Genomic DNA, 23,044 nt, shown 5'->3' with positions numbered 1-23,044 from the left:
TTTTCTCATTTCTAGAATATTATGCAAAAATAATCATACAGTATGTGTTTATTTGAGATTGTTTTTTCACTTATCACAATTCCCTCGACTGTCATCCAAGTTGCTGCATGTATCAAAAGTCTGTTCTTTTTTATTGCTGTGGTTTGTTTAACCATTCACATATTGAAAGACATCTGGTCTGTTTCCAATTTCCTGCTGTAATGAACAAGCTTATAAGAACATTTGTGTACAGGTTTTTTAGTGAAAATAAGTTTCCATTTTTCTGGGATAAGTTCCTAAGGGTGCAATTAGTGGGTCATATGGTAGTTTGCATGTTTAATTTTATGAGAAACTACCAAATTGTTATGAAGAGTGACTGTGCCGTTTCACATTCCCACAAGGAATGTCTGAGTGATCCAGTTATTCCACATCCTCATTACTGTTTGGTGCTGTCACTATTTTTTATTTTAGCCATTCTCAGTAGGTATATAGTGATATCTCATTGTGATTTTTTTCTTAAGTAAAATTTATTATTGTTGCAAAGAAGTCTCTTTTTTAAAAAAAGAAATGAGAACATTTATCATGTTTATTTAAAGATATTTTGGTTATGATTACAGAAGAAAATTTCACTGAGGTATTATATATGATGTATGCCTGACTGTGACTCTTAATTCAGCAATTTAGTATTCACTACATGTTTGCTGCCATTTTGGTATTTAACCAAATAAATGCCTTAAACAAACAAATAACCAAAAAAACATGTGCCTATTCAGGGTGGAGAAAATAACTCCAATGTCTTGCTAAAAAGCAGTCTAAAAAAGATAAAATTCCCATAGCAGTTCTGTTCTACCTCAGTTTATGAGTGCACAAATAATGTCCATGTGGGTAAGCATTATGCCCAGTAGTGTCTAAGTTTTAACGGAGAGAAAGCCCTTGAGGATTTCTGTGACTGTCAGGCAAGAACAGGGAATTCCATTTACTGAATCCAGTTGATGTAAGATACCATACTGTGAATGCAAACATACCTGAGATTTCTTCCATCGTTTTGGCTGTGGGCTCCCCCACCCTGTTGCCCAACTTGGTGTCCACATGGATAAGCATGCTGTTGAGCTGCTTCTTGCTCTTGTCCACCATCTATGAAGAGTGGCAGTGAACTTCAGGGTGTGGAGCAGTACCACGTGGTCATCATAGTTGGCAGCAGGTAATGCATGGACAAGTACTGGATGTTGTCTGCTTCTGGTAACTTGACGTTATGCAATGGAGAATAGTTGATAAGCCATTCAAAGTATTGCCTGCTACCCTAGAACTCATAATCAGTAGTCCAGGCATGACCAATGGTATATTTGTGGAATTTGAGCATGTCCATTAATCCAACTTGGGCATTGACACAACCAAAGAGGTCAGGATGCTGATTTGACAAGTAGCCACTAAGAGGCCTCCAATGAACCTCCATGAATAGACAGCCTTTTGGGAGATGTGTGTGTATCCTTCCTTTATAAGATATTCAATAGCATACTGAAAATCATCAAAGCAGTTTTGTTTTTAGGCCAAGATACCACCTTATGCCATACCCCTCTATATTCACCGCCTGTCCTTTTGGCCACTGCAAAGATGCCACTCATATATCTCATAAAAATAATCCTGGATGCACTGTAGTTCTTTAATAGATATGTTGAAACCTTCATAGCCATATGAGAAAGCATGATGAGAGCCATCCAATTTTATGGCTTTTTTATGCACAATGAACACTGGAATGTTTGTTCCATTCTTGCTAGGGTGGAAAATCTGGATAGTAATCAGAAGGATCAATTCTTTTCATAGTTACCTCTCAGAAAACACTTGGCTCCAGTTCTTATTTAATAAGATCACAGCAATATATGATACCTAGGGATGAAAAGGAAGTAAACTGATAGATTATCTTAGCGTCCTTCTGACCACTATATCCTTTGATACTACCAACATTGAGTGGGAAAGTCTTAAGGGGGGCGCCCGTTGCCAGGTCACGAAGCTGTGGAATGTTCTTCACATCATGGAGATAGCATAAGACCAAAAAGCTGGACTTGACACAAACTACATTTTAGGGTATCTTTCTCACTCCAGAAGAAGCACTTTCCATTTAGACTCATCAGGTTCTGTGAAGTCGACGTTGATCAGGCGATAGTTGGGGGAATGGCAATTTGTCTTGAATATGAACACTATCCCCCTTTTTGGTTACATAGTCATATTCTCCATCAAAGTTGTCAATAATCTTTACCCACTTTAGGATTCCAGTGATGCCATCTGATTCCTGCTCTAAGTCACAGTACCAGAGTTGATTTACTGGATCACACCCCTCCCTTATTGATAACAAGACACAGAAACCATCATGAGATAACTCAGCTCCACCCATCCACTTAGGCTCATGGGGAAACTCAAGACACAAAATATCCTTTGACCAGTCCCCAAGACATGGTAGCAGAGCTTTTAGTAGAGATTGGAGGATGTCTCTGTGCCATCACTTTTTCGGTCTTGTTGGGAATATGAGTTTTAGAACATTCCATTCCCATCAGGGGTCCGAGCCATACAGCTAAACTGGACTCCTTCAAGCATATCTGGAAGTTTTTTCACACCATCAGCTTTCATGAACTTGACTGTCACTCAATTCGAGCCACAGGCACTCAGACCATATGCAAATGTTCACCATCTTGCTGAATGCATAGCCTTGGAATGCCACTTGTACCATCATCAGAGAGTATGTTCGGGTCAGGAACATTCTGGCCTCACCCTCTAAGGAACCCTGTACATATAATACTCATTGGTTCTGCAAATCTGTATTGTAAAGAATAAAAAATAAAAAAACTGTTTTCCTTTCTTGAAGTGGTAACTATATTTGGGATAGTCATACAGTTCAGTCATTCTCTCCTTATATAAACTGAATAGGATGCTGCTCAAGAAATGGCACAGTGATCTTGTTCTGGGCTTCCACAAAAGCCTTTGTTTTCTCACTGTCTGGATCTTCTTCACAGATTTTGTGTCCATGATAATCTTGTATATTGGTCTCATCATGCTACACATTGGGATACTAGAAGGACAGCATGGCAGGGCAGGCAGGGGGCAATATCCTGGAGCAGGGCTCTGGGTGGGGATGTGAGTGGGGCTGGCTGGCTGCAGGGCAAGGCTAGAGAGCCAGCAGGGGCCCAGTGAGCTGCAGCTGAGGACAGATCTCAGACAGGACTTGCTAGTCTGGACTGGTAGTGCCCCAGTGAGGGCTAGCAGGAAGTAGGAAGCAGCTGTCTGCAAGGCTTTGAAGCTCCTCCCAGGCTGGGCAGTTTTAATTTGCATTTTCCTAATGGCTAATGAGGTTGAACGTTTCATATGCTCACTTCCCATCAGTATATCCTTAGTTAAATGTCTGTTCATGTGTTTTGCCCATTTTATACTTGGATTATTTGGGTTTACTGTTGAATCTTTAGAGCTCCTTATATGTTCCGTATACATTCTTTGTCAAATATTGTTCTAGTTTGCAAGCTGCTGGAATGGAACATACCAGAAATGGAATGACTTTTAAAAAGGGAAATTTATTAAGTTGTTAGATTATAGTTCTAAGGCTGTGAAAATGTCCAAATTAAGGCAAAGCTATGAAAATGTCCACATTAAGGCACCAGCAAGAGGGTTACTTTCACTCAAGAAAGGCCGATGAAGTTCAGGGTTTCTCTCTCTCAACTGGAAAGGCACATGGTGATATCTGCTAGCTTTCTCTCCAAGCTTCTTGTTTTACCATGCTCCCCCAGGGGCATAGTCCCTCTACATCTCCAGATGTCTCTGGTTGCCTGAGCTCTCGTGGCTCTAAAGCTTTTTTCAAAGCGGTTCCCTCTTAAAGAGCCCCAGTAAGCAACCCCACCTTGAATGGATGGAGCTAGATCTTCATGGAAAACATCTAATCAAAAGTTACCGCCCACAACTGGGTGCGGCACATCTCCATGGAAACAAGAAAAAAACTCCCACGCAGCAATATTGAATGAGGATTAAAGGACTTGGCTTCTCTGGGGTCCACAAATTCAAACTGGCATAGATATACACTTTACAAATATTTTCTCCCAGCCCAAAGCATGTCTTTTCATCCTCTTAAGATGCTCTTTTGAAAAGCAAGTGTTAGTTTTGATGAGGTCCATTTTATCAGGTTTTTATAAATGGATCATGCTTTTGGTATCAAATCTAAGAACTCTTTGTGCCAGCCCTAAGTTCTGTATTGACATTTTTAAGTACATAATCCATGATGACTTGATTTGTATAAGGATGAGGTTTAACTCAAGATATATATATATATATATATATATATATGTTTATAGATGTCAGTTGATCCAGCATCATTTGTTTAAGGAGTCTGCTTACTCCAGTAAGTTGCTTTTGCTCCTTGGTCCAAAAGCAGTTGGAGCATAAAAAGGAATGTGGTATTTATACATGCAACAACATGTATGAACCTTGAAAACATTATGCTAAGTGAAATAAGCCAAATACAAAAGGCAAAAATATTGTATGATTCCATTTATATGAAATGTCCAGAATAGTCAAATCCATAAGGATTGGCGAATTCTAGAGGCTGGAGTAAAGGGGGAGTGGGAAATGGCTGGAAGCGAGTTTGGGGTTTCATTTTGAGGTGATTAAAATGCTCCAAATTGGATACTGGTGATGGTTGCAAATGTGTGAATATAAAAAGGTGAATTTTATGGTCTGTAAATTATGTCTCCATAAAGCTGTTATTAAAAAAAAAATCACTTGGCCAACATGAAAAAGCTAGAAGGGGCATAGCTTAAATACCCCTAAAGAGTGGGATAGAAAGATCAAAGGTGATGGTGGAGTTATACAGAGAAAGTAGGGTTTAACAAATGAGTATGTTTGCTGAATCATTATATTGATATTTATTTTAGTCTCCAGTATCTTAGAACAGCTAGAAGTAAAAACCTAAAATTGTGGAACTGTAACCCATACCAAATTCTGAAATCCGTTCTACAAGTAATTGTTGAGATGTACTTTGAAATTTATTGCTCTTTTGTATATATGTTATTTTTCACAAAAAAGAAAAAAGTCCATTTTGATAGATAAATAGACAGCTATATGATGATATTGTGAACCATTGATTGTACACTTTGAATGATTACATGGTATGTGAATGTATAATATATATCAATGAAAATAAAATAAGTAAAACATTAAAAAACAAAATAACAAAAAATATCAGCTGGGCATACGTTTCTGGGTCTGTTTCTGGGGTCTCTATTCTCTTTCAGTGATCTATTTGTATATCCCTCTGTCAGTGCCACATAGAATGATGTTAAATATAGACATTTTGTAGATGTTCTTTTATCGGGTTGATGCTCTTCCTCTCTGTTCCTGGTTGGCTAAATATTTTTTCATGGATGGGTGTTGAATTCTGTCAATTTTTTTTTTTTTTTTTAGAATTAAATGGTCAGCTTTATTAAAATGTTAATATAGCTTTTGATATAATTTTTACTTTACCTTTTAATTTTTATTTGTTTTTATTGTATAATATATATACAAAGCAAAGAAATAAAAAAGCAATAGTTTTCAAAGTACCCTTCAGCAAGTAGTTACAGGACATATCTCAGAGTTTGTCATGGGCTACCATATGATCCTCTCAGATTTCTCCTTCTAGCTGCTCCAGAATACAGGAGGCTAGAAGGCTTAAATATTTTTTTATCATCACAATTGACTTTTTCTTCTTTTTTGTGAAAAATAACATATATACAAAAAAAGCCCAATAAATTTCAAAGCACAGTGCAATAATTAGTTGTAGAACAGATTTCAGAGTTTGGTATGGGTTACAATTCCACAACTTTAGGCTTTTACTTCTAGCTGCGCTATGATACTGGAAACTAAAAGAAATACCAGTATAATATTCAGCAGTCATACTCGTTTGTTAAACTCTAACTTCTCTGTATAACACCACCATTTGATCTTTCTCCCACTCTTTAGGGGTATTTGGGCTATCTCCATTGTAACTTTTTCATGTTGGAAGAGCTGTCAGTAATAAGGGGTAGGGAGATGGAACTAGCTGATGTTCTGGAAAGACTGGCCCCTCTAGGTTTCAGGACTTATCTGGATGTTGTAGGTTTCTGGATAGTTACCTTAGTGCATGGAACCTTTGTAGAAACTTATATATTGCCCTAGGTGTTCTTTAGGGTTGGCTGGAATTATCCTGGTTTGGGTTTGGCAAATTATGAGCAGTAGCAAAGTCTAACTGAAGCTTGTATAAGGGCAACCTCCAGAGTAGCCTTTCGACTCTATTTGAACTCGCTCAGCCACGGGTACTTTGTATTTACACTTCTTTTCTACCTTGTGATCAGGACAGAGAATTGTTGATCCCACAGTGCCAGGGCTGGACACATCTCTGGGAGTCATCTCCCATGCTGCCAGGGACTTTCACCCCTGGATGCATGACCCATGTGGGGGGAGGGCAATGATTTCACTTGCAGAGTTGGACTTAGAGAGACTGAGGCCACATCCGAGCAACAGAGGTCCTCCAGAAGTAACTCTTAAGCATAGCTATCAGTAGGCCAAGCTTCTCTGCCATGTACATAAGCTTCACAAGTGTAAGCCTCAAGAGCAAGGGCTTGGCTTATTGATTTGGGTGTCCCTAACGTTTGACACAGTATCAGGGGGTTCCCTGATGGTAAAGTTTAATAGTTCCATATTTTTTTCCCATTCCTCAAGGGACATTGCCAATACTTTTGATTATCTGCTTAATATACTCTAGGATGTATCCAGGCATTACATTAAGCTATAGTAGATTGAAGGACCTCTTTCTTATTCTGGGATCCCTGTGTTTCAATTGTTCAAATGAGCTATACAGATAGGTTGAGTTAGATTATGTGCTACAGAGAATTTTGGTTCCAGACCAAATAAACTTTTCTTCCTTTGGTCTCAAAGAGTATGTGTGTTTCTAAAACATACACATTGTCTTCCTTATCCCTGTGTTCTGAATTACTTTAACCCCAATCTGATTTGCTTCGTTCTTCGTTCTTATCTCTAAGTACCAGTTATATATACATATATTTATGTATACATATGAAACAGCCTCTCAAAATCCAGAAACAGTAATTACCACTCCAGTCTAAATGTGTCTGCTATAAAAACTTAAAATCCAGGCCCCTGTTTTCTTGTAACCATTATCTAAAGAACATACAATAATTGTTCTTTTGTTTCTGGCATATTTTGCCTCACCAAATGTCCCACATGTTCATTCACAATGTTGCATGCTGTGGTAGTTAGATTCAGTTGTCAACTTGGCCAGGTGAAAGCACCTAGTTCTGTTACTGTGGACATGAGCCAATGGTAGGTGAATCTCATCTGTTGCTAATTACATCCGCAGTCGGCTAGGAGGCGTGTCTGCTGCAATGAGTGACGTTTAACTTAATTGGCTTGTGCTTAAATGAGAGAACGCAATGTAGCACAGTCTAGCAGCTTGGCATTCCTCATCTCAGCACTTGCAGCTCAGCCCGGGCCCTTGGAGATGGAGAAAGAAATCACCCCGGGGAAAGTTGTTGGAACCCAGGGGCCTGGAGAGAAGACTAGCAGAGACCATCCTGTGCCTTCCACATAAGAAAGAGCCTCAGTGGAAAGTTAGCTGCCTTTCCTCTGAAGAACCAACAAAATAAATCCCCTTTTATTAGAAGCTAATCCGTCTCTGGTGTGTTGCATTCCGGCCGCTAGCAAACTAGAACACATGCCTTATGACTTCATTCCTTTTTGTAGCAGCACAATATTCGATCATATGTATATACCATCGTTCACCAATCTACTTCTTCAGTATATCCTTCAGCCACCTGCATTCATCAGGCATTGTGTATAGTGCCCAAAGTCCACAGTTCATCAACACTCTCAATTTTAGAGAATTTCATTATTCCCAAGAAAAAGATAATCAATAAACACACCCTCATGAAATAGGAAATCTAAACCTCCTCTTAACCCTTGTCCCTCTCTCCATTATTTACCTTTGCTGCTGCTGTGGTAGTGTTGATGTTTTTCTGTTAACATACCCATAGCATGCAATAGCAGTTTCTCCCTATACCCTAGATTTAAACACTCTTTGTACTTGAATCATACCTTTGAAATAGTTTTTGCAAGAACAAACTTATATTGCTAGTGTTAATCAGTGGGACATGTAGGTTTATACAACTCCTTTCAATCTTCTTCATCTTCAATATGGCAATATTACTTATACATCCACTAGAGAACCGTCTTCACTTCTATCTGTCCCCTTACATTGGAGTTCAACCTCATTAGCTTATGGTTCACCCATCTCTAGCTTCTATGTATCTCTAAGTCCCCTATATTCTATATTATAAACCTCTGATTATACCTTTATGCTGGTCAGAAAAGTAGAATCATACAGTATCTATCCTTTTGTGTCTGGCTTATTTCACTGAACATTATCTCCTCAAGGCTCATCCATCTTGTGATGTGCTTCAGGATATCATTTCATCTTACTGCTGCATTATATTCTATCATATGTATATACTAGATTTTGTTGGTCCACTTGTCTGTTGATGGGCATTTGGTTTATTTCCATCTTTTGGCAATTGTCAGTAAAGCTGCTGTGAAAATCAGTGTGAAAATGTCTGCTTCTGTCATTGTTTTCAGCTCTTCTGGGTATATACTAGTGCTGTTGCCGGGTCATAGGGCAACTCGATATTTAGTTTCCTAAGGAACCACCAAACTGTCTTCCATTGTGGCTACACCATTATACATTCCCACCAGCAGTGCATAAGTGTCCCAATGTCTTCACATCATCTCCTACATTTATAGTTTCCTGTTTGTTTAATAGCTGCCATTCTTATATGTGTAAGGTGGTATCTCAATGTAGACTTGATGTGCCTTTCCTTTATCGCCAGTGAAAATGAACATCTCTTCATGTGCTTTTGAGCCATATGTATTTTCTCTGCAAAAAAATGCCTATTCATATCTTTAGCCCATTTTATAATTGGGTTGTTTGTTCTTTTGTTGTTGAGTTTTATGATTTCTTTGTATATATGGGGAATCAAACCTTTGATATGTGACTTCCAAATATTTTCTCCCACTGAGTTGGCTGCCTTTTCACCTTTTTGAAAATATTTTGAGGTGCAGAAGCATTTGATTTTTTTTATTAATTAAAAAAATTAACTAACACAACATTTAGAAATCATTCCATTCTACATATACAATCAGTAATTCTTAATATCATCACATAGATGCATATTCATCGTTTCTTAGTACATTTGCATCGATTTAGAAGAAGAAATAGAAAGACAAAAGAAAAAGAAATAAAACGATAATAGAGAGAAAAAATAAAAATAAAAAAACTATACCTCAGATGCATCTTCATTCAGTGTTTTAAAATAATTACATTACAATTAGGTAGTAATGTCCTGTCCATTTCTGAGTTTTTGTATCCAGTCTTGTTGCACAGTCTGTATCCTTTTAGTTCAAATTACCCATTATCTTACCTGATTTCTATCTCCTGATGGTCTCTGTTACCAATGACGTATTCCAAGTTTATTCTCTAATGTCGGTTCACATCAGTGGGACCATACAGTATTTGTCCTTCAGTTTTTGGCTAGTCTCACTCGGCATAATGTTCTCTAGGTCCATCCATGTTATTACATGCTTCATAAGTTTATTCTGTCTTAAAGCTGCATAATATTCCATCGTATGTATATACCACAGTTTGTTTAGCCACTCGTCTGTTGATGGACATTTTGGCTGTTTCCATCTCTTTGTAATTGTAAATAACGCTGCTATAAACATTGGTGTGCAAATGTCCGTTTGTGTCTTTGCCCTTAAGTCCTCTGAGTAGATACCTAGCAATGGTATTGCTGGGTCATATGGCAATTCTATATTCAGCTTTTTGAGGAACCGCCAAACTGCCTTCCACAGTGGTTGCACCATTTGACATTCCCACCAACAGTGGATAAGTGTGCCTCTTTCTCCACATCCTTTCCAGCACTTGTCATTTTCTGTTTTGTTGATAATGGCCATTCTGGTGGGTGTGAGATGATATCTCATTGTGGTTTTGATTTGCATTTCTCTCATGGCCAGGGACATTGAGCATCTCTTCATGTGCCTTTTGGCCATTTGTATTTCCTCTTCTGAGAGGTGTCTGTTCAAGTCTTTTTCCCGTTTTCTAATTGGATTGGCTGTCTTTTTGTTGATGAGTTGGACAATCTCTTTATAAATTCTGGATACTAGACCTTTATCTGATATGTCGTTTCCAAATATTGTCTCCCATTGTGAAGGCTGTCTTTCTACTTTCTTGATGAAGTTCTTCGATGCACAAAAGTGTTTAATTTTGAGGAGCTCCCATTTATTTATTTCCTTCTTCAGTGCTCTTGCTTTAGGTTTAAGGTCCATAAAACAATCTCCAATTGTAAGATTCATAAGATATCTCCCTACATTTTCCTCTAACTGTTTTATGGTCTCAGACCTAATGTTTAGATCTTTGATCCATTTTGAGTTAACGTTTGTATAGGGTGTGAGATACGGGTCCTCTTTCATTCTTTTGCATATGGATATCCAGTTCTCTAGGCACCATTTATTGAAGAGACTGTTCTGTCCCAGGTGAGCTGGCTTGACTGCCTTATCAAAGATCAAATGTCCATAGATGAGAGTGTCTATATCTGAGCACTCTATTCGATTCCATTGGTCGATGTATCTATCTTTATGCCAGTACCATGCTGTTCTGACCACTGTGGCTTCATAATATGCCTTAAAGTCAGGCAGCGTGACACCTCCAGCTTCGTTTTTTTTTCCTCAAGATACTTTTAGCAATTCGGGGCACCCTGCCCTTCCAGATAAATTTGCTTATTGGTTTTTCTGTTTCTGAAAAATAAGTTGTTGGGATTTTGATTGGTATTGCGTTGAATTTGTAAATCAATTTAGGTAGAATTGACATCTTAACTACATTTAGTCTTCCAATCCATGAACACGGTATGGCCCTCCATCTATTTAGGTCTTCTGTGATTTCTTTTAACAGTTTTTTGTAGTTTTCTTTGTATAGGTCTTTTGTCTCTTTCGTTAAATTTATTCCTAAGTATTTTATTCTTTTAGTTGCAATTGTAAATGGAATTCGCTTCTTGATTTCCCCCTCAGCTTGTTCATTGCTAGTGTATACAAACACTACAGATTTTTGAATGTTGATCTTGTAACCTGCTACTTTGCTGTACTCATTTATTAGCTCTAGTAGTTTTCTTGTGGATTTTTCCGGATTTTCGACATATAGTATCATATCGTCTGCAAACAGTGATAGTTTTACTTCTTCCTTTCCAGTTTTGATGCCTTGTATTTCTTTTTCTTGTCTAATTGCTCTGGCTAGAACCTGCAACACGATGTTGAGTAACAGTGGTGATAATGGACATCCTTGTCTTGTTCCTGATCTTAGGGGAAAAGTTTTCAATTTTTCCCCATTGAGGATGATATTAGCTGTGGGTTTTTCATATATTCCCTCTATCATTTTAAGGAGGTTCCCTTGTATTCCTATCCTTTGAAGTGTTTTCAACAGGAAAGGATGTTGAATCTTGTCAAATGCCTTCTCTGCATCAATTGAGATGATCATGTGATTTTTCTGCTTTGATTTGTTGGTATGGTGTATTATAATAATTGATTTTCTTGTGTTGAACCATCCTTGCATACCTGGGATGAATCCTACTTGGTCATGATGTATAATTCTTTTAATGTGTTGCTGGATTCGATTTGCTAGAATTTTATTGAGGATTTTTGCATCTATATTCATTAGAGAGATTGGCCTGTAGTTTTCTTTTTTGTAATGTCTTTGCCTGGTTTTGGTATGAAGGTGATGTTGGCTTCATAGAATGAATTAGGTAGCTTTCCCTCCACCTCAATTTTTTTGAAGAGTTTGAGCAGGGTTGGTACTAATTCTTTCTGGAATGTTTGGTAGAATTCACATGTGAAGCCGTCTGGTCCTGGACATTTCTTTTTAGCAAGCTTTTGAATGACTGATTCAATTTCTTTACTTGTGATTGGTTTGTTGAGGTAATCTATTTCTTCTTGAGTCAGAGTTGGTTGTTCTTGTCTTTCCAGGAACCTGTCCATTTCATCTAAATTGTTGTATTTATTAGCGTAAAGTTGTTCATAGTATCCTGTTATTACCTCCTTTCTTTCTGTGAGGTCAGTGGTTATGTCTCCTCTTCCATTTCTGATCTTATTCATTTACGTGCTCTCTCTTCTTCTTTTTGTCAATCTTGCTAAGGGCCCATCAATCTTGTTGATTTTCTCATAGAACCAACTTCTGGTCTTATTGATTTTCTCTATCGTTTTCATGTTCTCAATTTCATTTATTTCTCCTGTAATCTTTTTTATTTCTTTCCTTTTGCTTGCTTTGTGGTTAGTTTGCTGTTCTTTTTCCAGCTCTTCCAAGTGGTCAGTTAATTCCCGAATTTTTGCCCTTTCTTCTTTCTTGATATAGGCATTTAGGGCAATAAATTTCCCTCTTAGCACTGCCTTTGCTGCGTCCCATAGGTTTTGATATGTTGTGTTTTCATTTTCATTCGCCTCGAGATATTTACTAATTTCTCTTGTAATTTCTTCCTTGACCCACTTGTTGTTTAAGAGTGTGTTGTTGAGCCTCCACGTATTTGTGAATTTTCTGGCACTCTGCCTATTATTGATTTCCAACTTTATTCCTTTATGATCTGAGAAAGTGTTGTGTATGATTTCAATCTTTTTAAATTTGTTAAGACTTGCTTTGTGACCCAGAATATGGTCTATCTTTGAGAATGATCCATGAGCAGTTGAGATAAAGGTGTATCCTGCTGTTGTGGGAAGTAATGTCCTATAAATGTCTGTAAAGTCTAGCTCATTTATTGTAATATTCAAATTCTCTGTTTCTTTATTGATCCTCTGTCTAGATGTTCTGTCCATTGATGAGAGTGGGGAATTGAAGTCTCCAACTATTATGGTATTTGTATCTATTTCCCTTTTCAGTATTTGTAGTGTATTCCTCATGTATTTTGGGGCATTCTGATTCGGTGCATAAATATTTATGATTGTTATGTTTTCTTGTTTAATTGTTCCTTTTATTAGTAGATAGTGTCCTTCTTTGTCTCTTTTAACTGTTTTACATTTGAAGTCTAACTTGTTGGATATTAGTATAGCCACTCCTGCTCTTTTCTGGTTGTTATTTGCATGAAATATCTTTTCCCAACCTTTCACTTTCAACCTATGTTTATCTTTGGGTCTAAGATGTGTTTCCTGTAGACAGCATATAGAAGGATCCTGTTTTTTAATCCATTCTGCCAATCTATGTCTTTTGATTGGGGAATTCAGTCCATTGACATTTAGTGTTATTACTGTTTGGATAATATTTTCCTCTACCATTTTGCCTTTTGTATTATATATATCATATCTGACTTTCCTTCTTTCTACACTCTTCTCCATACCTCTCTCTTCTGTCTTTTTGGTTCTGACTCTAGTGGTCCCTTTAGTATTTCTTGCAGAGCTGGTCTCTTGGTCACAAATTCTCTCAGTGACTTTTTGTCTGAGAATGTTTTAATTTCTCCCTCATTTTTGAAGGACAATTTTGCTGGGTATAGAATTCTTGGTTGGCAGTTTTTCTCTTTTAGTTATTTAAATACATCATCCCACTGTGTTCTTGCCTCCATGGTTTCTGCTGAGAAATCTACACATAGTCTTATTGGGTTTCCCTTGTATGTGATGGATTGTTTTTCTCTTGCTGCTTTCAAGATCCTCTCTTTCTCTTTGACCTCTGACATTCTAACTAGTAAGTGTCTTGGAGAACGCCTATTTGGGTCTAATCTCTTTGGGGTGCGCTGCACTTCTTGGATCTGTAATTTTAGGTCTTTCATAAGAGTTGGGAAATTTTCAGTGATAATTTCTTCCATTAGTTTTTCTCCTCCTTTTCCCTTCTCTTCTCCTTCTGGGACACCCACAACACGTATATTTGTGCGGTTCATATTGTCCTTGAGTTCCCTGATACCCTGTTCAAATTTTTCCATTCTTTTCCCGATAGTTTCTGTTTGTTTTTGGAATTCAGATGTTCCATCCTCCAGTTCACTAATTCTAACCTCTGTCTCTTGAAATCTACAATTGTAGGTTTCCATTGTTTTTTCATCTCTTCTACTGTATCTTTCATTCCCATAAGTTCTGTGATTTGTTTTTTCAGACTTTCCATTTCTTCTTTTTGTTCATCCCTTGCCTTCTTCATGTCCTCCCTCAATTTATTGATTTGGGTTTTGAAGAGGTTTTCCATTTCTGTTCGTATATTCAGAATTAGTTGTCTCAGCTCCTGTATCTCATTTGAACTATTGGTTTGTTCCTTTGACTGGGCCATATCTTCAGTTTTCCTGGTGTGGTTTGTTATTTTTTGCTGGCATCTGGACCTTTAATCAGATTTCCCTGGGTGTGAGACCCAGCATGTTGAGAGATTTTCCTGTGAAGTCTCTGGGCTCTGTTTTTTTTATCCTGCCCAGTATGTGGCGCTTGTCTGTCTGTGGGTCCCACCAGGAAAAGATGTTGTGGCTCCTTTATTAATGCCACTATTGGTGTTTGGTTGGACCCAGTCCCTGACACTGTTGGAAACTCCCTCCTCTCCCTCCGGGCAGCCGCCTGTGGGGGAAGGGTGCCAGTCACCGGCCGCCACAGCCCAGGGAACTCGCTGATCCAAGACTCGGCGCCGGACCGGGAAGCCGTCTGTGGGGGAGGGGCACCGGTCGCCGGCCACCACGTCCTGGGGAAGTCGCCGATCCGAGACCTGCCTCCCGACCTGAAAGCCGCCTGCAGATGAGGGGCACCAGTCACCGGCCGCCGTGGCTTGGGGAGCCCACTGATCTGAGACTCTTAGCCGATCCAGGAAGCCGCCCATGAAAGTGGGGTGCTGGCTGCCGCGGCTTGGGAAACTTGCCTCTCCGAGACTCTCAGCCGGTCCAGGAAGGAGGGAGGGAGGGGCTCCGGCCACCAGCTGCTGCCGCCCGGGGAAGCGCGTGCCACTCGAGGAGCTCACCGCAGCGTAGTCTCGCAGCCGGTCCAGCCAGTCCAAACTGGGGTATGCTGTATGTCCGGTCCCTTCCATGGCCCCGGGAGCTTTTCTACACTGTTTCTGGTCACCTAGTAGTTGCTCTGGAGGAGGAACTAAGACGTGTGTTCCTTACTAAGCCGCCGTCTTGGCCCCCTCCAGAGGCATTTGATTTTGAAGAGTTCCCATGTATCTATTTTTTCTGTTGTTGCTTGTGCTTTCAGTGTAAAATTTAGGAAGCTGCCTCCTATTACTAGGTCTTAAAAATGTTTCCCTACATTTTCTTCTTGAAGCTTTATGGTGCTAGTTCTTATATTTAAGTGTTTGATCCTCTTTGAGTTAATTTTTGTATAGAGTGTTAGTTAGGGGTCCTCTTTCATTCTTTGGGCTGTGGATATCCAATTCTTCCATGCCCATTTTTTTGAATAACTATTTTGTTCCAGTTGAGTGGATTTGGAGGCCTTTTTGAAGATCAGTTGACCATAGAATTGGTGGTCTATTTGTTCACTCTTGATTCAACTCCGTTGATCAATACTTCTAGCTTTGGGTCAGTACCATGCTGTTTGGACCATATCTTGGCTTTATAAATAAGTTTTAAAATCAGGAAGTGTTAATCCTCCCACTTTGTTCTTCCTTTTTTAGGATGGTTTTTGCTTTTCGAGGTTCTTTCCATTCCAGATGAATGTGGTAGCTAGCTTTTGCAAGTCGTCGATGTAGGTTGATGGAATTTTTTATTGGTACTGCATTCAATCTGTAGATAAATTTGGGTTGAACTTACATCTTGACTACATTTAACCTTCATATCTATGATCAGGGAATGTCTTTCTACCTATTTAGATGTTCTTTGATTTCTTTTAACAATGTTATATAGTTCTCTGTGTACAAGTCCTTTATATCCATAGTTAAATTCATTCCTAGGTACTTGATTCTTTTAGTTGCTATTTTGAATGAAATTTTTTCCTGAATTGATTCCTCAGTTTGGTCATTGCTTGTGTATAGAAACATTTCTGATTTTTTCACATTAATTTTTAACCTCCCACTTTGCTGAATTTGTTTATTAGCTCAAGTAACTTTGTCATAGATTTGTCAGGATTTTCCAAGTATATGATCAATCCATGTGCAAATAATGAAAATTTTACTTCCTCCTTTCGAATTTGGATGACTTTTATTTCTTCCTGCTGATTGCTCTAGCTAGAATTTCTAGTACAGTGTCGAATAATAGTGATGACAGAGAGCATCTTAGTCTCATTTCTGAACTTAGAGCGAAAGCTTTCAGTCTGTCTCCATTGAGTCCGAAGCTGGCTATCAGTTTTCATATATGTCCTTTATCATATTAAGGACATTACCTTTGAGTCCTATCTTGTGAAGTGTTTTATTTGAAAAGGATGTTGGATTTTGTTGAATGCTTTTCCAGCATCAGTAGAGATGATCATATGATTTTTCCCTTTGATTTGTTAATATGCTGTATTACATTAACTGATTTTCTTGTATTAAACCACCCCTGCATTCCTGGTATAAACCACACTTTGTCTTGGTGTGTAATTCTTTTAATGTGCTATTGGATTTGATTTGCTAATGTTTTGTTGAGAATTTTTGCATCTATGTTTATTAGGGAGGTTAGTCTATAGTTTTCCTTTCATGTAGCATCTTTACCCAGTTTTGATATTAAAATATTGTTACTCCATAAAATTAGTTAGATAGTGTTCCGTTTTCCTCAATTTTTTGGGAACATTTGAGCAGGTTTTGTGTTAGTTGTTTTTGGAATGTTTTCTAAAATTTCCTGTGAATCCATCTGTCTTCGGGCTTTCCTTTGTAGGAGAATTTTTAGTGACTTTGTTTCTCTTTACTTGTGATTGGTTTGTTAAGATCTTTTATTTCTTCTTGAGACAGTTTTGCTTGTTTGTGTGTGTTCTAGTTTGCTAGCTGCTGGAATGCAATGTACCAGAAATAGAATGGCTTTTATAAAAGGGAATTTAATAAGTTGTTAGTTTACAGTTCTAAGGCCGAGAAAATGTCCCAATTAAATCAAGTCTGTAGAAATGTACAATCTAAGGCATCCAGGGAAAGATACCTTGGTTCAAGAAGGCTGATGAAGTTCAGGGTTTCTCTCTCAAATGAGAAGGCGCATGGTGAACACAGTCAGGGCTTTCTTTCATCTGGAAGGACACATGGCAAGCATGTCATCATCTGCTAGCTTTCTCTCCTGGCTTCCGGTTTCATGAAGCTCCCTGGGAGGCTTTTGCTTTCTACATCTCTAAAGGTCACTGGCTCATGGACTCTCTGCTTCATGGTGCTGCCGCATTCTCTGCTCTCTCTGAATCTCTCATTCTCCAAAATGTTTCTTCTTTTGTAGACTCCAGAAACTTATCAAGACCCACCCAAATGGATGGAAACATGTCGTTACCTGATCCAGCTTAACAACCACTCTGGATTAAATCACATCTCCAGGGAGATGAGCTGATTACAGTTCCAAACATACACTATTGAAAAGAGATTATTCTTCCTTTATGAAATGGGATTTTGATTAAAACATGGCTTTTCTAGGGGATGTACATTCTTTCAAACCAGCACAGTGTTTCCAGGAATTTTTCCATTTCCTCTACGTTGTCTAGTTTGCTGGTGTATAGTTGTTCATAGTATCCTCTTATGATTTTAAAAATTTCTTCAGGGTCTGTGGTAGTGACCTCCCTCTCATTTCTGATTTTATTTATTTGCATCTTCTCTATTTATTTCTTTGTCAGCCTTGATATTGGCGCATCAATTTGATTTTCTTGAAGAGTCGATTTTTGATTTAATTGATTCTTTCTATTGTTCTTTTCTTCTCCCATGAGTTTTACTCTGCTACAATATTTGTTATTTCTCTTCTTCTATTTGCCATGGGGTTAGTTTGGTGTTCTTTCTCAAGTTCTTTCAGGTGATCCCTTAAGTTCTCATTTTTTGTCCTTTGTTATTTTTTAATATCGGCATTTAGGACAATAAATTTTCCTCTCAGCACGGCCTTCCTCACATCCCGTAACTTCTGATATATTCCATTTTTCATTTTCATTTGTCTACAGACAGCTACCTATTTCTGTAGCAATTTCTTCTTTCCCCTACTGGTTTTTTAAGAGTGTGTTATTTAATCTCCATATATTTCTGAATGTTATCATTTTTTGGTGTTCATTGATTTCCAGCTGTGTTCCATTGTGAACAGAGAAAGTGCTCTGAACAATTTCAATGTTTTTAAATTTATAAATACCTGTTTTGTGCAGCAGCTTATGACCTATCCTAGAGAGTGTTCCTTGAGCACTAGAGAAGAATGTATATCCTTGTGTTTTGGAGTTTAATGACCTACATATGACTGTTAGGTCTAATTCAATTATCAAATTGTTTAACTTTTCTATTTGCTTACTGATGCTCTGTCTGGTTGTTTTGTCTATGGAAGAGAGTGGTGTAATGAAGTCTCCTAACATTTTTGAAATGGCTCACTTCAGTTCTGCCAATGTTTGTCTTATCTACTTTGGAGCTCTTTTATTGGGAGCATAAATATTTATGATTGTTATTTGTTCTTGGTGAATTGTCCCTTGTATTCATATGTCGTGTCCTTTTATATCTCTTTTGATGTCTTTACGTTTAAAGCCTATTTTGTCTGATCTTATTATAGCTAATCCTTCTTGCTTTTATTACAGTTTATGTGGATCATCTTTCTCCATCCTTTCACTTTCAATCTATTCATGTGCTTGTTTCTAGGATACATCTCTTATAAGCAGCATATAGCTCAATTATATTTCTTAATCCATTCTGCCAGTCTGTATCTCTTAATTGCTAAGTTTCATCTATTAACTTTCAGAATTGTTATTGTAAAGGCGTTTCTTGAATCCACCATCTTGTCCTTTGGACTTTATTTGCCAGATCTATATCTTCTTTTCACTCTTTCTCTTTTTCTCCTTTAAGTTACCCTTAGTGGTACTCTTCAATTCCACACCCTCTTCCAAACTCCCTCTACTCTCTTTTTTTTTTCCAGCCGGCAGAACTCCCTTCAGTATTTCTCATAGAGCTGGTCTCTTGTCAAATTCTGTCAGAATTTGTTTGTCTGTGAAAATTTTATTCCCTCCCTCATTTTTTTTAATAAATTTTTTTATTGTTGTTCTGAAATATAACATATATACAAGAAACCAATAATTTTTTAAGTACATTTTAGCATGTAGTTATAGAATAGATTTTAAAGTTTGGTATGGATTACAGTTCCATGATGTTTTGTTTTTTCTTCTAGGTGCTCCAAGACGTTGGAGAACAACAGAAATAACAATGTAATTATTCAGCAGTCAGACTCATTTATTAAATTGTATCTTCTCTGTTTTACTCCTCCTTCTCTTTTAATGACATATATACATAAAAGCAATAAATTTCAAAGTACATCACAATTAGTTGTAGAACAAATTTCAGAGTTTGGTATGGGTTACAATTCCACAATTTTAGATTTTTATTTCTAGCTGCTCAAAGGTCCTGGAGACTAAAATAAATATTAGTATAATGATTCAGTACTCACACTCATTTGTTAAACCTATCCTTGCCTGTGTAACTCCACCTTCACCTTTGAACTTTCTCCCACTTTTTCAGAGTATTTTGGCTGTGCCTATTCTAAATTTTTCATGTTGGAAGGGACTGTCGATAACCTCCCTCAGTTTTAAAGAACAATTTGGTTGGGTGCAGGATTCTTGACAGGTAGTTTTTTCCTTTTAGATTCTTAATTATATCATAACACTACCTTCTCACCTTCACAGTGCCATTTGCGTAGTCCAAAGTCATTCTTATGTGCTTTCCCTTGTATGTAGTTGAATTTTTTCCTCTTGCCTCCTTCAGTATTTTCTGCTTCTCTTCAACATTTGACAGGCTCATTAGTATGTGTCTTGGGGTAGGCCTAATTGGATTTATTCTGTTTGGAGTTCGTTGGGTCTTTAATTTACATTTTTATGTCCTCTATAAAGGTTGGGAAGTATTCCCCCATTATATCCTCAGCTAATTTTCCTTGCTCTTTATTCTTCTTTTCTCCTTCTTGGACACTGGTGATTCTTATATTTGTGCACTTTGTTTTGTCCATCATTTTCCTGAGATCCAATTCAAAATTTTCCATCTTTTTTGCCATTTGCTCTGCTTTTTTTTCCTACATGCGCAGGCACTGGGAATTGAACCCAGGGCCCCAGGATGGCAAGTGAAACTCTGCCACTGAGACACCATGGCACCACCCCCCATTTGCTATTTTATTTGTTTGAAATCAATTGCTGTGTCCTCTAGTTCACTTATTCTTTCTTCCGCCTCTTCATATCTGCTGTTGTTTGTCTATAGTATATTTTTTATTTTGTCTTCAGCATCTTTAATCTCTGTGATATCTGCTATTTTTCTGTTTATTCTCAAATTCCTCTGTGCTCTTCTAGTGTCTTCTTGATCTCCTTTATGTCATTTACCATCCTATTAATTTTGTTTGTTAGAGTTATGTGATCATCTTTGATTAGCTGTTCCAAAATCTGTGTCTCCTCTGGTGTTTTAACTTGTCATTAAGCTCGGCTATATCTGTCTGTATCTTGATGTACTTGGTGATCTTCTGTTGCCTTCAAGGTATGTAGATATTTTGACAGGGTTACTTTGATAATTTCCCTACTTCAGTAGTCTAAAGCTTTGCATTTGCAGGTCAGATGTGGCAAAGAATGCAGGGTTGGGGTGCAGCACAACAGTGAAGTGATGGATTGCAGCACAGGTATAAGCATGTGTTGGGGACGCTACACTTGTGCCTGTGAGCATGGTGTGCAGGGTGTGGGGTTGTGTGGTTGCTGTGTGGCACAGGGGTTGCAGCTCAGGCAGGTCTTGGAGCACAGGATAATGGTGTGATGTGCGGGACACAGAGGTAGGGCATGGCAGGAGGCAGATGAGGAGCTGTGTATGTGCACGGGGGCTGGTGCACAGGCAGGATGTGTGTGGGTACATGGAGTTGGGTCGTATATCAAGATGTGTGATAGGTGGTACAGATGTTTGGGCAGAGGGTGGTCAGTTCCCTGGTGTATCCTTGCACAGGAGGTGGGTTCCAGGGTGTCTAGGATGCTTATGTGCAAGTTTGTAGGCACAGGGCACAGGTCACTGGGGTTGCAGGTCGTGGGTTACGGACCAATGATGTTGGATGTGCAGGGCCCTGGCACGGGTGCACTGGTGCAGGGGTGTTGGTGCAGGTTTTCACACATGTACAGCTCTGGTGCTGTATCACAATGATGTGCACCTGAGCATCTGCCAGGTGTGGGACCAGGGTGTTTGTGCTGGGGTTTGGGCAAGTGTGTGCATGTGTGCTGAGCAGGGGTTTAGTGTGCAGGGGTCAAGAGGTCAGTGCTCAGATGCCTGGGTGCCCAGTGGGGAGGATGTGTCAGTGCACATGTGCTGGTCAAGGGGGCAGGCCCTTGGTGTGCCTTGGTCTAGGGGGCAGGGCCCTGGTGTGTACCAGTGCAGTGCTCTGGGGCAGTGGTCAGGGTTGTGCTGTAGTGGTCTGGGGGTGGGTGTAGCCCTGATGTGCAGGTCAGTGCTTCCTCAGAGGTTCAGGGGTTTGGCGGGGATGCATGTGTGCCTCTGTGTGCATCTGGGAGGGCTGTAAACTGATGTTCATGTACCTAGAACTAAGAGTTGGTGGGGCCATGTTGTGTTACTGCATGGGCTGGGAATGGGTAGAGTCCATGTATGAAGGTGAGCATCTGCAGTCATGATGTCGTGGTAAGTACCTGCATGGGTCAGGGATGGAGAGGTGGGGGGTCACAGGGTTTAGCTGTGGTGAGCCTGTCTCAGGAGGGGCAGGGTGTGATTATTCATTTGTGCAGAAGAAGTGGGTTGGATTCGGACATGCATGTACGCACATGGGTCTGGGGTATAGGGTAGGGACACATGGGGATTGGGGGCATCAGGTCAGGGACACTTGGAGCACAGTGTGGGTGAAGTTGATCTGGTTCATGTGGGTGAGGTGTGAAGTGAATCGCAGGGTGGTGATGGGTACAGTGTGTTAGAGGGTAGTGCATTCAGGGAACGTGGCTTTGCTTACCCTTGTCCCAGTCACCCTGTCCATGCATTCCTGAGGGCTCTGGGCTTCATTTCGCAACTGGGGTGTTAGGCTTTTTGCACTAGTTGGACGATCTCTGGTTCTTTGCATCTCAGTTCTTCAGCTTTTCAAACAGGTCCCCCTATATGGTGTAGAAGATGCTCCCAGGCCATTTTTACTCTGAAATCGCCTTCAAGTCACCTTCCCATCTATTTTGTAGCTGTTCCTTGGAGCAGGGGTAATCTCAACCTATCGTACTCCACCATCTTCTCAGAACCTGTGAAACATTTTTATTAATGATAAATATCTTTAATTTTTATAGGCCTAATAGGGTTTTTTCTTTCCATTTCACTTAGGGTATCTAATTGTTGCCTGCAGTTGTTCATAGTACCTCTTATAATACTTTTTTATTTTTATGAGATCAGTAGTAATGTCCTGACATTCATTTCTGATTTTAGTCATTTGATTCTTCTCTCTTTTTTTAATGGTCTGTCCAGGCAGAGGTATGTCAATTTTGTTGATATTTTCAAAGAACCAACATTTGGTTTCATTGTTTCTCTCTCTTTTGCTTTTCTGTTCCTTATTCTGTTCATCTCCACTTTAATTTTTATCATTTCCTTCATTCTGCTTGCTTTGGGTTTAGTTTGTTCTTCTTCTAGTTCCTTAGGTGGAAGGTTAGTTTAATGATTTTAAGTTCTTCCTTTTTTCATGCAGGCTTTAACACATATAAATTTCCCTTTGAGCTCTGCTTTTTTAGCACCCATTAAGTTTTGAAATGTTGTGTTCTTGTTTTTATTCATTTCTGAATACTCTCTAATTTCCTTTTTGATGCCTAATTTTCCCCTTGGTTGTTTAAGTGTGTGTTGTTTCATTTCCCCATAGTCATAAATCTTCCAGTACCTTCTGTTATAGATTACTAGCTTCATTCCTTTATGGCCATAGAAGATACACTGTATGATTTCAGTATTTTAAAAATTTTTGAGACTTGTTTGTGG

The 23,044-nt window shown here is 38.8% G+C and overlaps 1 protein-coding gene and 1 pseudogene across 1 annotated transcript in view; one reads left to right on the top strand and one right to left on the bottom strand.

The window, feature by feature from the left end:
* The window catches only part of LOC143671513 (ectodysplasin-A-like), a 474,212-nt gene that overhangs the window by 193,259 nt on the left and 257,909 nt on the right, over positions 1 to 23,044 (top strand). The gene's annotated exons all lie outside the window — the stretch shown is intronic.
* On the bottom strand, positions 895 to 3,055 carry LOC143670987 (prolyl endopeptidase pseudogene; annotated as a pseudogene).

This window comes from Tamandua tetradactyla, chromosome X, assembly GCF_023851605.1.
Source record: "Tamandua tetradactyla isolate mTamTet1 chromosome X, mTamTet1.pri, whole genome shotgun sequence".
In the NCBI taxonomy this organism is placed as follows: domain Eukaryota; kingdom Metazoa; phylum Chordata; class Mammalia; order Pilosa; family Myrmecophagidae; genus Tamandua; species Tamandua tetradactyla.
Note: the sequence above shows the minus strand (reverse complement) of the source record. Positions and strands in the feature narration are given on the sequence as shown.